This window comes from Mirounga angustirostris, unplaced genomic scaffold (assembly GCF_029215605.1).
Source record: "Mirounga angustirostris isolate CCGP_5_RB_7025 unplaced genomic scaffold, mMirAng1.0.hap1 SCAF_5, whole genome shotgun sequence".
Taxonomy (NCBI): domain Eukaryota; kingdom Metazoa; phylum Chordata; class Mammalia; order Carnivora; family Phocidae; genus Mirounga; species Mirounga angustirostris.
In genome coordinates, this window is record NW_026991713.1 from 177,582,183 (window position 1) to 177,595,082 (window position 12,900).

General features: G+C 39.4%; 1 protein-coding gene across 8 annotated transcripts in view; it reads right to left on the reverse strand.

Annotated features, from left to right (window-relative positions):
* Window positions 1-12,900, reverse strand: part of SDK1 (sidekick cell adhesion molecule 1) — an 854,344-nt gene that overhangs the window by 615,018 nt on the left and 226,426 nt on the right. Inside the window, exon 1 of one of the 8 annotated variants that reach the window (XM_064593377.1) lies at window positions 4,099-5,523. The exons of the other annotated variants lie outside the window; for them this stretch is intronic. The gene's annotated coding sequence lies outside the window, so the exon portion shown is untranslated. Of the gene's footprint in view, window positions 1-4,098; window positions 5,524-12,900 lie in introns of those variants that run through there. 8 annotated transcript variants of the gene reach the window in all.

The window sequence follows — 12,900 nt, forward strand, 5'->3', positions numbered from 1 at the left end:
ATATTTTTTTACTCCCTCTTTTTCCCTGGAGCTGATAAATTCTTTTTTTAAAAAGATTTTATTTATTCATGAGAGACAGGGAGGGGGAGAAAGAGAGAGAGAGAGAGAGGCAGAGGGAGAAGCAAGCTCCCTGTGGAGCATGGAGTCCAATGCAGGACTCAATCCCAGGACTCTGGGATCATGACCTGAGCCGAAGGCAGATAGATGCTTAACTGACTGAGCCACCCAGGCGCCCTGGAGCTGATAAATTCTTAAGAACCTTGTAAATATGTATGATTTAAATGTTTCATGTTAATATTCACTTACTATTTGCAGGGAAAGACAAGATTGCAGAAAGCATACCAGTATCTCCATGTAATTTTAATTAAAAGACATCTAAAACATTAGGTGATACAATGGCATTACTATCTAGTCCACTGTGCTGAACATAATACATAATATTAATGATAATATCATCTATTTAGGTAATTCCAATTTTACGAAGAACAAAATATTTTACAAACATGAGTTCATTAATCCCTACAATACTGCAATGATTTGGTAGGATCAGGATTAACATCTTCATCTTAGTTCTATAGCCAGGAAAAGTGTATTATATAGAACAAGTAAACAATGTCCTCAAGGTCATTCAGAAAATCAGAAGCTGGAGCTGATTCTAACAAAAGTCCCTTTCATTTGTTAAGAAACAGAAGTGGTTTGCTTACATAAAATATGTAGTTATAAAAGTGTACGTGAATCCACACTTTGTATATGTGATCATGTTTTAACTGTGTCAGAAGTGCTATTAAAAATAAATCATCTTATGAAAACATTTTGTAAAAAATTTTAATTAAAACAATTAATGTTTAAACTCTCTGAAGAAGCAATCCTCAATTAATGATCCTTGTGTACACTGAGTTTTCACCTCATAGGTTTGTTTTAATGGCAGTGACTAAATAAACCCTAATTATAACATTCATATGTTTAATCAGAATAACCAAATGACAGTGAGCTTATGGATAAATGGAATTTTTGTTAAAGGTTTGTCTATCACTAAATTTCAACTGTAATAAAAAAGTTATAAAAGAAACACCTCTGATAAGGGAAGTCAAAACAACAAGCAAGAATAAGAAGCTAAAACGGCTGCAGAATACTTTAAATTTCAGAATGTCTGTAAATCAACAGGAACTCATGATATGAACCTTGGAAAACATCAAAAGTAAGAAATATTTCTCAGTCTCCCATTGCTTTTGAGAGCTTGTGGATTTCCTACAATAATGGTAAGAAGTTAAAACAAACTGTTCTACTGCAAAAAAAATAAAAGGAAGATTATGATCATTATGGATCAGTATTTTTCCTTCAATAACTGGTAAGATTAGAGAACAAATTAATGAATAAATCATTTTATAATCAACTAGATAAGTACACGTACTGGATCAACTGAAATGGCTATGAAAAAAAATTGCTCCAGAACAATCTGCATTAATACTTCATCTATTTAGAATTCTGTTACATGAATACATCAGGTTTCCAAAATACACCCAAGAATACAAAATAAATAAAAACATGTTTCTGGGTCACCGAAACAGATGCCAAAAAATCCACACATTTAAAGCATTTTTATGCACAGTCCAGTCCCTTAGGCTGTTACTCAGAATCTAACTGTTCTCATTTCAAACAATCCTAATCAAGATTTTCCCCCAATTCTCTAGCCCAGAGCAAACTGGACAGAAAATGAGAGAAGAGGAAAAGGAAGAAAAGCAACAACTAAAAGTCAAGTAAGGAATTGAAGAAATCTTCTCTAGGAAATCTCATCAATCCAGGAGGAGTTCTCTAAAGATACTAACCATGAAAGGTGACCCAAAAAAGAGCTCAAGCAGATCACCCCTCAGTGACACTCCAAGTTAACATGTACCACCCACAGGCTCAGCACTTTCAGCCAACATTTTACCTTAGCCTGCTGGCTTGTACTGTAAGCACATATGTAAGATTAATGGTCATCTACAGAAAGACTTCAACAGAGAAGTTAGAAATCAAAACAATCATAAGGCAAATAAAAGCAGAACAGGGAAAACAAAGACTATATAAAAAGAGAAGGAAATTCCAAAAAAAAAAAAAAAACCTCATTACAATTTTCAGAGATATGGTAAAAATATTGCATCTATTAAAACAAGAACAGGGTGCTATGAAAAGAAGGAAAAAATAACTCTTAAAAATTAACAAAATGATAATAAAAAAACAAAGAGTTGGAGGATGAAGTTAAAGAAGTCTCCTAGAAAGTAGAGCAAAAACGTCAAAGAAATGCAAAAGAAAAGAAAAGGAACAGAGGGCCAGTCCAGGAGGTACAACCTCCAAATGAGAGGAATCCCAGAAAGGACAGACAGAAAAAATGAAGGGGACAATATTATAAATTATTCTGGAAAACTCAGAACTGAAAGAAATCAGTTTCTCGGTTAAAAAGGACCCACTGAGCACCCAGCACAATGGAAGAAAATTGATCTCCACCTAGGCATATCATTGTGAAACTTCAAAACAATGGGGAAAAGAGAAATTCTCACAAAGAGCAAAGAAAAACTACAAGATCACATCAAAGAAGTAGGAAGCAGAATGGCTTTTTAACTTCTTAACAATACTGGAAGCAAGACAACGGCATGGTACCTTCAAATTACTGACGAAAGTGATTTTCAACCAAGAATTCTCCAACCTATCATTCTAAAACTGAGGGTAGAATAAGAAATTTTTATATATAAGATCTCGGGGCGCCTGGGTGGCTCAGTCGTTAAGCGTCTGCCTTCGACTCGGGCCATGATCCTAGGGTCCTGGGATCGAGCCCCACATCGGGCTCCCTGCTCGGTGGGAAGCCTGCTTCTCCCTCTCCCACTCCCCCTGCTTGTGTTCCCTCTCTAGCTGTCTCTCTCTGTCAAATAAATAAATAAAATCCTTAAAAAAAAAAAAAAAAAATACTCTGAAAAAAAAAAAAAAAAGATCTCAAAAACTGCATCTGCCATGCAGACTTCACTCAAAAGATACTGGAGGTGGTGCTCCACCAAAACAAAAAAGTAATCTAAGAAAGAGGGAAATGTGGGATACAGGAAGCGTGAGATCCAACAGAAGTAAGAAGCAAATGCCATCCTCAGAACACAATGAAGACTGATCCCAGGATGAGAGCTATACAATTAAAGAGGGAAGTGATCCAAATTTCAGCAATGTGACTCAAGAGATAGACATGTGTGGACTGTTACCACAAACCACACCCCCTCAACAACTCTGCTTTAAACCACCTTTTCACCTGAACACAAAATGCTCAGGTGAGCCTGACCCAGACTCTTATATGTACTTGGCTAGTCCTAACCACAAGCTGGTAGTCTCTACTGCCCCCCAACACCAACTCCCAATCCCACTTTGATGCCTTTATCCACTGAGGACATTCCTTTTACCCTGCAATGGCTACTGCGGTCTACTTTGGAAAGCTGGGGTTGGTGCGGGGAATGCTGAAACAGAAAACAGAGAAGCGTTCATCCCCTTTCCATATTTCTGCCAGGCATCTAACACATGATCCACACAACAGCCCTGTTCTGACTACAGTAAGCCCTAAGCTTCCCAGGACTCGTTCGTGACCTTGCCCACCATCCCCAGAAGGGGCTCTGTAAACTCCCAGGGATAATGAAGCCCAGCCATGACCCAGAGGTTCAGTTCAGTCTCTAATTAGGGAGACTACAGTGACAACACTGCCCTTCTCTTACACAGCTAGGTTTATATCTAAGTCACTCAATTTTTCAAAACAACAAATTATTTTATGCAAAATAACAATGTGGTGGCTAACCTGTAAGGAAGAGCAAGGAAACATTATGGGCTTATCCCTGAGGCCGAGAGAGAAGGAAACAACAGAGAAGGAGCACATGGGGAGCTTCTAAGAAAATGATACTGTTTTCTTAATCTGGAAGCTGGGTACTTAGTTGTTCCTTCAATATTGTTCTTTAAACCATAACGCACATTTTATACACTCGTCCTCATGTAGTATACACCTCACAATTAAAAAAAAAAATAGCAAAAAAAAATGGCTAAGGCATTAAGGAATGATTGGTTAATAAACCCCATTTTAACAAAACAAGTTAGTACCTTATTAAAATGACTGGAAAGCCACAGTAGTCTCATAATAAAGGTGCAGTGATGTCCGCAGCAGAGAGCTACAAGGGTGATAAGCATCATCTATCAAAAAAATAAAACATAAAATGTAAAAAAAGAGCAGGTAGCCTCACAAGGCACCATGCAAGTTAGTACTGTATATATCACTGTTGATCATCAAATTAAATCAGAGCATAAAATAAATCTGGAAAGATGTCCATCTTAAAGAAACCATTTAGTGCTGAGCTGGGTACAATCTCAGCAATTCAGAAAACTAGATTTTCCAAAACAAATAATTCTAGAGGCATCATTTTAACCAGGAGTTGCAGAAAAGGGAACACCTGACCAAAATGTATTTGTATTACAGTGTGACATGCCAATATCAAGTTTTAAAAAACAGAAAGTATAAAACACCTACATTTTAATTAAATGTTGGATTTCCACATATTCTTATCAATTAACCAATAAAAGCTGGCTCCGAATCAACGGTATTCATTTCCCAACTGATCTTTACCTGCCCGTCTGGCACTGGGTCCCCTAATCTGCCATGTAGAAGGAGAAGCGCCTTCAGAAGCCCAGAAGAGAGATCTGGGTTGGAGATAACCATACAGAAGCCATCAGCAAACAAGTGAGCGTGGAAATCCTGGCTGTGCATGAGATCATCCTCAGAGAACATAAAGTCAAGTAAGATAAAGCCCACTCGTCATACTCCAAGCGATTCCAACACTGAACAGGCGGATAAATGAAGCAGCAGGTAAAAGAGAGCCTCTGTGTCAGTGAAACTGGAGAACAAGGTGAGAGCAGGTGTTAGGGAGCCATGAGAGGAAGATTCAAGAGAGCAAGCAGTATCAGCAGCAGTTGGTAATCAGTAAGAGTAGCCAGTAGTAAAATCAGTATTTCTCCACACAATGTGCTAGGCAGCACGTTAAGCACTTGATGTATACCACTTTACTTAATTCTCACAGCCATGCGATGAAACACCTACTATCATCACCCGGTAAGAGTCTAGAGACTCTGAGAGGTGGAGTAATGCGCTCAAATCTAGAAAGCTGGAAAATAAGGAGGCCAGGACTAATAGTCAGTACACCTAAGTTTCCTTTTTTTTTTTTTTTTAGATTTTATTTATTTGACAGAGAGAGACACAGCAAAAGAGGGAACACAAGCAGGGGGAGTGGGAGAGGGAGAAGCAGGCTTCCCGCCGAGCAGGGAGCCCGACGCGCAGCTCGATCCCAAGACCCTGGGACCATGACCTGAGCAGAAGGCAGACGCTTAACGACTGAGCCACCCAGGCGCTCCAGGACACCTAAGTTTTCAACTCCTGCAAATTCTAACAAGAGACTTAAGTTCAAACTATGAGTACACATTCGTATATGGTCATTAGAGTATAAAATAGTCCTCATAAAAGTTGACATTTTGAAGGCAAGCCATGAGTTGTTTTTTTTTTTACCCCAAAACCTCACACAGACAAGAAACTAGGATTAATTTTACAGATCACTTCAAAACAAGTTTCAAGAATAAAGGTTTAAAACTTCAAATTAAATGTAGGCCAAGTTAGCCTTAGGGTTTTAAATGACCAACTTTTGAGGGCTGGTTTCTTTAAATCAATTATGATCGATATAAGCCAGATGGCCGGACTGTCAAACTGGATAGAGCTGTCTGTATGATAAGGTCACTGCATCCGTCACTGGAAGACTCTGCGAAAAGTGCCACATCCAGAAAACTCCCTAAGCTCACAGCCCATATATCTGCGAGAAGTCCATCAGGGATTAAGATGTGCAGTGAGGGGATTAGATGGGGTGACAGTGTCTGACAGTGTGTGTCTGTCACATTATTGTTTGCATTTTTATTGTGGGAGTAAAGAGAGGAAACAAAATCGAGGCACTCCCCAGCCTAAATGGCATCTGAGGGGTTTACCAAGGTATGTGATTTTATTCCTTCATCTTTAAGCCACTTTTTACGCCATCTTACTACAAACAGTATAATCTTAACAGGCGCCATACAATGTCTGGTATCAGGAAGGTCAGTGCCGTAATTAAACGTCATTTCTGTGAGGATGTGTGTGCCACAGGTTGAGACAGATCACAGGTGGTATAATACTGTAATGTGCAAAAATGGGCAAAACCATCTCACTCCTGCTGCTTCAGACTCGCTCTGGAACAGCAGGGACTGGGAAGCCACAGCGCGCTCAAAATAAAGGTGCAGTGATGTCCGCAGCAGAGAGCTACAAGGGTGATAAGCATCATCTACCAAAAAATAAAAAACATAAAAAAGAGCAGGTAGCTGGACATTCCCCATGAATACTGCATTTACTCCCTCAGAGGCACCAGGCCCCTTGCGTACTTTCCTACTTCACAATTTAAGCAGTGTGGAATCCTAGGTTTGGGGCAAAATCATCAAAAAAAGACAGGGGTAGCCATCATGCCCATGTACGGTTAACATCCTTGCTGGAGCATTTCTGGGAGTCTCTCTTCCTAGCTAAGCTATAGATTCAAATCAAGACTCAGCAATAAGCCCGGTCTTGTCCATTAATAAACATTCCTATCTAGAAGGATTTTAACTCTTGTATTTGTTGTGAACATTTTTCATGTGGAAAAATGACATGACCAACAATAATTATTTAATCATTCTGTGCTGATAACGCACAGGGGTAGAAACAGGAATGTGGGGACTCAGATGGTTTGGCTGCTTCACAGCCACAGTTAAGTCAGGTGACCTCTAAAGAGGAGTCTGGTCATGCACTACTAACCTAACTGTGGAAGGTAAAAGGAGTTTTATCTTCCAGCCTGTAGAAGAAATTAGCCAAATTTAGCTTGAATTTGTATACCTTCACTACACTAAATGAATTAACCAATGGCCCATTCTTTATGCTTTCACAATATGACAAATGAAACTGAACTGAGAAGCAAAATATTCAGAATATAGACATTCTTCATAAAACAGGGAAATTCAACATGTGAAAATTCATTATTCTGAAATTTATTAAGCATAAGCCAATGCATTACACTTGACCTGAATCCTCAGTTTTAAATTTTCACCTTCGCCATATGAATGTTCCAAACAACTCATTTGCTAATGCAAAATATGATCTTCCCTGTATTTTACAAATAGGAAGCAAAAGAAGATAGAGTAGGTACAGATCAACTCCTTCTATAATGCTGATGACAAAATGTTAAGACAGAGCTTGATACCCTGACAAGCTATAGAAACTTTAAAATATCTATGGTATGTAACATCATATATAATCGTATACACACAACTTGGGGGCCAGAACTGATGAAGGCAATGGCGGTAACAAACAGCTAACACACAGAGCACATCGGCATACGCTATCCTCAGAGGTTCAGATATGCTAACTTCTTCGCTCCTGCAGCAATCCTATGAGACAGGTCCCATGTTATGGCCAATTTAGTGATAAGGGGCACAGCTGGCAGAGAGGTTCCTCACGCAGCTACTGACTCAATGGAAAGCAGGAGTTCAAGACCAAGCCATGTGCTTCCCAGAGTCCAAGCTCTTAACCACTATGTTCTATCATCTCTCTACCTTGAAAAAGGTTTATCAGTAATGTTACTTTACGATTAAGACCCTATTTGATTTTAAAGCAACAGACCATATGATAAATATGTTCTAATTATATACACATTTTCTTTGGAATTTATGAATTGAAATTTTGAGAAATGTAGGTACACAGATCTATGACAGAATAAGATGTGAACTCGGGAGAGAGTTGGCGTATCGTCTCCGTGGCTTCCACATTTTAAGAGCCTCCAAGCTCTGAGAACAGCATGTGCAAAGGCACAGAGTGGGGCGTGTGGAGCAGGAAGGGGAGAAGCCAAGCTGACCAGTGATGCAGCCAAAGTCAGTGGAGATCTTGTGGGAAGCATGACATCACCACCATTGCTTTTTTTTTTTTTTAATTAATTTACTTATTTGAGACAGAGAGAACGAGAGAGAGAGCACATGAGAGGGGGGAGGGTCAGAGGGAGAAGCAGGTTCCTTGCTGAGCAGGGAGCCCGATGTGAGACTCGATCCAGGGACTCCAGGATCATGACCTGAGCCGAAGGCAGTCGCTTAACCAACTGAGCCACCCAGGCGCCCCCACCACCATTGCTTTTAAGGAGGATAATCTTGTCTACCTTGTGGAGAGCCCAAACACAGAGAAGCCACTAGTAAGAACTGTTACATGTTCCAGCTGTAGGCTTGAACTAAGGCAACCATAAACAAGAGGGAGGTCTCATTGAGAGAACAGTTTTGAATCATAATATAGTATCTTCAGCAGGCTGTGGGTACTAAGAAAAGCACAGAGATTGTGCTAAAGCTTCAAGCTTGAGAGACGGAGAGTGACAACCCTCATTAACCAAGACAGGGAATGCCCTGGAATAGGAGCACTTTAGAAAGACAGGTTTTTAAATGCCTTTACTACAAATTTAAAATCTGGGGAAGCTCCTTTTTCCCATCAAAAGAGTTCTCAAATATAGACAGCAGAGTAAGTTCTTCATTGAAAGGTAATCATTTATGAGTAGGTAGAAGATGAGATCTGTGGGCATCAGTCCAACTTCTAACAGGCAGTATGGCTCTCTCACAGCACCACAGTTAGTGAGGCTGCCTCACCACTGAGAGTAAGTTCATTCCTACACTTAACAGAGAAGACTAAAATTTATACAGTCCAAAAGGGAATAAACTATTCCCAAAACTATTCCCAACTCCTGGATCGGTCCCCAAGTTTTCCTCTTAAGATGATAAGTGTTCCTGTCCCACTGGCCCTTGGGATGTTTCCCCAAATGTACTAGTATTATTCTCTCTTTTCCCATAAATGTGTCTGACTCACAGTAGGTTTCAGGTCCTAGAGGAGAGAAGGACAGTGCTAAACATTAGCCCATAAAAGATAATGGCTTAGAACTCAAAGTCAGGCTACAGACAGACAGACATGAAACCAGGGGACCAAGAAGTGGAGAAGTCCCCATACCACTTCTTGCACACAATGTTTACCAAATAAAGTACATGTAGTAATCTCTGAATTATGCAGCATAATCAGAGAATGAGGTGATTCAAACAGATGCACTTTACAAATGCTTGCTCTTATCATTTTAAAAATTGGATTAAAGTTTTAATGACTTTGGTGATTTTTCCCAATATAGTCCCTGATTTCTTTGATGGAGTTTATAAAACATAACACTTTTTCAAATATTTGTAATTTCTAACACTAGTTTTCTTAAAATAACATAATGTTATGATACCCTCAGAAGTTATTACTGACTGAGAGCTCTTTACCACCACCCTAAATGTGTCCCCTGACTAGTATAAACCCTTCTTCTCTTCCAGGTATGATGCGCCTCTCATTTCTCACCGCTCCATCTAGTACTACTCATCACCCCCCTCCAAATTCCTATCTTTAATCTTGACTGTAATAGAATAACATATAACAAAACTCATTAAAATCATATATGAAGTAAAAAACACTACTCCAAGGTTAAAAAGCATTAAGTCTTCCCTATGTAAAAAAAGGGACTTTAAATAGCTATTTTAAATGTTACACGGAGGAGGAGGTATTTGTTTTCTTTCTCTTAGGTTCTTGGAACATATATGACTTCTAAATAAACTGGGTGAAAGTTTACTAAAAAATCTAATTTTTCGGGGTGCCTGGGTGGCTCAGTCGTTAAGGGTCTGCCTTCAGCTCGGATCATGATCCCAGAGTCCTGGGATCAAGCCCCACATCGGGCTCCCTGCTCCGCGGGAAGCCTGCTTCTCCCTTTCTCACTCCCCCTGCTTGTGTTCTCTCTCTCACTGTGTCTCTCTGTGTCAAATAAATAAAATCTTAAAAAAAAAAACTAATTTTTCAAAACTCACCTAAATATAATGCAAAACTGGACTCTTCCAATGAACAGTCTATACCAGAACTTATTCTTTTGCCTGCTCTGGCTATAACAACCTGTTGAAACATTTGATGACTTGTGAGCTGCTTGAATTGATATTTCCAATTCAAACTGGAAGGCTGGATGAAGGATTTGTAATGGAACTTCGGTGCCAATTCAGTCTGGTCATTCCATGTAGAGACAAATTCAGAATGATCTACTATAGCAAATCCAATGTTCCTTAAGTCACAGAGGCTATGTCGTGAGAAAGGATGATCAAATGCAGTACTCATGATCTAACACAAGAATGATTCTTTTAACCTTGGGAGAGAGAAATTGAAACTGAAAAGCCTTAGCATTGCAAAAGCCCTGCCTCATTAAGATAGGATTCATAAAATTCCTTCCATAATTCTCCTTTCTTTAGTTGGCTAAAGGAATAGCCCAAGAAAATCAAATTTCTTGCTTAATTATGACTTTTATCAGTGTGGGCACTTCCTTGTAAATACATTTAAATTAGAAATAAAGAAAACAATACTCTGTAGTAAGAACAGCACACTACACAAAAAGTAATACTTTTCATTCTTTTTTGAAAACAAAATCCATAAGCATCATTAAAATCTGATTAATGAAATAACTCAATGGACTGAGCCCTAGTCTTGAAGATTAAAAACTCAAGACTTTTGGGTGCCTGGGTGGCTCAGTTGGTTAAGCGACTGCCTTCGGCTCAGGTCATGATCCTGGAGTCCCTGGATCGAGTCCCGCATCAGGCTCCCTGCTCGGCGGGGAGTCTGCTTCTCCCTCTGACCCTCCCCCCTCTCCTGCTCTCTCTCTCTTTCTCTCTTTCAAATAAATAAATAAAATCTTCAAAAAAAAAAAAAAAACCTCAAGAGTTTTAGCGCTCAAGTAATGGCAAGGATGGATAAATAGATGAAAAGTAGACAGACACATTAAAATATCTTAGAATACAGTACATGCATAAACTACATATTAATTTAAGTATCAAATTCCCAGGATTTTCTCAGCTCATCTTTAAGTATAAAAATTTTAATCATTAGTCAACTAACGACCAAACTAAGTTCTGTGTTCAATCAAGAAGAGCAGGTTAACAGCTGCATCTTTCTGCCATTATTGTCAATGAGTTGGGACTTTGTTTTATAATTACAGTCTTAATAGGATGTCAAGAAGTTATGTAACAAACAAAACATCAGTCAACCAGAAAGCAACAGGGCACTTGTTAAATGTGAACTGTGCGATCCCGGATCAAGTCCACCGTGTTAAGGAGGAAGAGGAGCGCTGATGAAGAACTGTCCACACACGCCTTTGGTAAGGTCACACCAATTTCACAGACACATCTGTCAGCCACCAGCTTTTTAATTAGAGACATTACTCTAACTCACAAATCTGCCTCCAGACACAACAAACAATTGCAGCAGAGGAAAAGTTTGAGATGAACAAAAAACACTTTTGGAAATGCTCAGGATTTAAATATGTGGTTATTATTGTTTTTCTCATGTTTTAAGTCCCTAAAAGGCATGCATTTGAGGAAATTTAAGTTTTATCCTGCCAAATGCCCAAATCACATCTGGCTTTGCAAATGAAATGAACATCTTGCATTGTACCCAGAAAGCAACAGGAAGTCAATGTAAACTGAATAAAAGGTAATGTGTTCCATAAGGACAGAGGATTTTAAATGCCTGTTTCCTAAGAGCACCTGTATTCACTGCATCAACTAAATGGTGGTCAATAAGATACTTTTATCTATGCTAATTACTACTAATTCTTAAATTCTGTTCAAGAGCAAGGAATCTTTAAATGGCTACTTTATTTGATTACATAATTGTTGGCATATGAGAAAAAGCATCTGGCTTGCAAACAATGTTGGATTTATTGCCCTGATTCATTCAAAAAGCCATAACACTCATGTTAAAGTCAGTGGAGCAAAGAGACAATATCTAAAGTTCTACCTCAGCTAAGAATGTGTGTACTGCCTTAATTAGTAGCAGCAAAAAGACTTCAGGAGAGATAGAGCTACATGTTTCTTTCTTTTTCTAAGTAAATCTCATCAGGCAAAATTAGGTAATTCTATAAAAGTTAAGAATGCTATCACAGGGTTTATGAATGGGGGAAAAAGAAATGCTTTAATCTTTAATTCATTTTATAGGCAATTCAACAACATATTTCTATGACATCTACCATAAAACAGCAACAACTGCATTGTTCAAAGCTCTCAACCAGTGGTTCTTACCCTTGGTTTGCATACTGAAATTGTTTGGGAACTTTACAAAATACTGACACCTGGGTTGCACCTCCACAGGCTCTGATGTAACTGGCTAGGGGAGGCCGTCTGAGTATCCGTAGCTTTAAAGGTTCCTCAGGTGATTCCAATGCCCAGAGGGACCCGCCACGCTAAGCTTCCGACAACTCCTCAGAAATTCTAGTCTTCCCAGTCACCAAACAGGGATCTGTTTGCAGTCCTCCCTACGGAGACACCACGCTCGGAAGATACACTGACCTCTCTAGCTGTGGGTTCACTCTATGTTGTCAACATGGGAGACATCTGAATGGAAGCCAAAGCGAGCCCCTTAACAACCAGGCAGGCTTGGACATCCTGCTCACTTAAGACTTCATACCCCCAACAAATGCTCAGACTTCCACCAGGCAATCCAAACAAGATCTTTGTCCTTTTTGTCCTGTAATCTATGAAGTGGGGTTACATGAGGGTTAGAGCAAAGGTGTGGGGAAGGGGAGCAGTCTGTTGATGGCGGCTATTTTACCACTGCAATTTGGGCCCCAGGATAAACGCTGCACAGGAATGAATGCCAAACAGAAGCAATTTTGCCTGTGGGAGTGCTGGACAGGGAGAACAGACTATCCTCTTCTAGAAGAAATGCCTTAAGAGATGACAGGGAACACGCTTCATCAAGGCCTAAAGGAAGCTCCCTGCCCA